Source organism: Oratosquilla oratoria, chromosome 7, assembly GCF_046742065.1.
Source record: "Oratosquilla oratoria isolate Oo_2021 chromosome 7, ASM4674206v1, whole genome shotgun sequence".
Lineage (NCBI taxonomy): Eukaryota > Metazoa > Arthropoda > Malacostraca > Stomatopoda > Squillidae > Oratosquilla > Oratosquilla oratoria.
Genome location: NC_134783.1, coordinates 75,239,694 through 75,242,193, shown reverse-complemented (window position 1 = coordinate 75,242,193; position 2,500 = coordinate 75,239,694). Strand labels below are relative to the sequence as shown.

The window sequence follows — 2,500 nt, the reverse complement described above, 5'->3', positions numbered from 1 at the left end:
GTTAGTTTAAGACTAAACGCAAAGTGAGACGCTGGCGACACAGCACAGAGTAAAAGTAGACTTCCTGTTGCTGAAGTGAAGTACAGTTTAAACATCTCTCACTATAGATGCCTCTAGATGTACTACCTCAAGTGAAATGGAAATTCAAACTGTACTTTAATTCAGCAACAAAAAGCCTGCCTTTGCTCTGTGCTGCGTCGCCTGAGTTGCCTACGTCTCAATTTGTGCTTAGGCTAAGTCTACGATCCGAGTGCCATAGAAAACACTTTATTAAAGCAACTGCCGTTTTTAAATGATGTGAAAAATTCCACCTAAAGTGACATGTATATGACGTGGTGTGAGAAGCCGACACTGCTAAGGCGCTTGGCTACCGCCGATGCCATCATCTTTGCCCCCGCTGTGTGCTTGGACTTCCGCGGCAAGTGGGAACCTCTGGTTGCTCCGGGTCTCGAACCAGGGTCTCTAAGGAACGCAATCGAAACCGGGTTGTCGATGTCAATACACTGTGGCAATACATACAATTCTGTATAGTTAAATGTGTGTTGTCAATACAATTGTGTATCGGCAATATAGTACATTGTGCCAATACACTGTGTTGGAATACTCATTGTAGGCTCTATCACACTGGGCTATTTTCCCTCCGACTGTTGAAGCAGATTTGCAGCCTGCAACTTTCGGGAAGGAATCTGATAGGCCGGAGGAAAAGAAAAAGTTCCTCCAGCATATCAAATGACATTCTGCGCAAAATGTTGATAAAACAAAATAGTTTGCCACCACAGTGATTTTACGGCAGGGAAAGATCTGGAAGTGGGCGGTACCAACGATTGGAGGTTGGAAGAGAAATATCCCAGTATGATAAACACTTGTGGAAGCTCTGATGAAAAGTGGACTTCCATTGAATCGGTGGTTTCATGGTCATTAGTTCAGTGATCAGGGCAGGCAATATGGAGCCTTCTGGCAATGCTTACTTATTACAGTCCGTTCATCAAAAGATGGCAAATTCATTAGAAAATAGAAATCATATTAACAACTTGAATAAAATTTAATGACCATATGAACGAAATAACGTGAGTAAATATTAGGAATTAATGGAAAACTATATTTCAGTGAAACTTGTCAGTTACAGAATTATAATTGTTTAGCAAAGTTAGTAAAGAAAGCATTTGCTATGCAAGTCGGGATTTTTTTTTTTTTTTTTTTTTTTTTTTTTTTTTTTTTTTTTTACAAAAAAGAGATTACGATTGATTTTCTTCAATGCACTGTTGCCATATTTTAGTTTGAAACCAGGCATGTCGTTCTGAATAAGGACCCTTTCTGCTGGTTATCATCAACATCTTTTGCTTGAATATGTATTCGGAACATCATTTTCTACATCATTTTGTGTCATCTTTATTCTGCTGCTTCTCTTTTTATTCTAAGAGTGATGAATGAACTTACTTTTTACTCACAAATTTCTTCCCTATAGACGTATTTATGCATGATGATCTTGTCTCATCTTTCCCATTTTTCCTCCAGTCCATTAATTTATTAATTTGTTTTCAATACAAGTCTTTGTTCAATAAGTTTCCCTTTTTTTTGTATACCTAAGTTACCGTCCAATAACTAGATATGTAGTATTAATCCTAGTTTTCATCTTTGGAAGTTCTATCAATCTAAAAATTATTAGAGAGGGTTAGGATAAAATAACCACACAAATTTGTTAAGAATTATGTCTTTCACCTTAGGGCCTTCCACGGGATTCACTAGCGCCGAACCGTTGAGAGTTCGTTTGAATAAGAATGACTTCGGTTACAATATCTTTGTTTTCAAATCTCCAAATATCAAATTATTTTTCCGTCATACATAGCAAAGCTGAATGATGAACTAAGATATTGTAAGCTTGTACGAAAGTTAGACATGCTCTTGAAGTGTTCTTAGAGCAGTGTAGATTTCTGTAAGTGAGGTGATATCCTAGTTATTCAAATGGAAGCTGGAGATAGAATGTGAGAGGAAAAATAGCCCAGTGAAGAGGTCCTCGCGTGTTACTGACCACTGACTTGTTTGCGTCTGATCAGCTTTTAGGTGTAGTTGTATGAACTGGACAAGGAAAAGCACGAATCTTTTATTTTCTATCTCTCTCTCTCTCTCTCTCTCTCTCTCTATATATATATATATATATATATATATATATATATATATATATATATATATACATGTATATATATATATATATATATATATATATATATATAATGCTTTTTCTTTTTCTTTTGATTTTCATTGTTTTTTCCTTTTTCTGTTATTTTATTCTTTCCTCTTTTTTTCTTTTTCTTCTCTTTCTTTTTTCTCTATCTTTTATCTTTTTAATTTTTTCTTTTATTTTCTTTCTTTTTATTTTCTTTTTTATCTTTTCTATTTTTCATTTTTTCTTTTATTTTTCTTTCTCTGTATTTAATCTTTTCCTTTTTTATTTTCTTTTTTATTCATATTTCTTATCCTTTTTATTTTATTTTCCTTTTTT

General features: G+C 34.3%; 1 protein-coding gene across 1 annotated transcript in view; it reads left to right on the top strand.

Moving 5' to 3' along the window:
• The window catches only part of LOC143027219 (uncharacterized), a 220,102-nt gene that overhangs the window by 174,039 nt on the left and 43,563 nt on the right, over window positions 1-2,500 (top strand). The gene's annotated exons all lie outside the window — the stretch shown is intronic.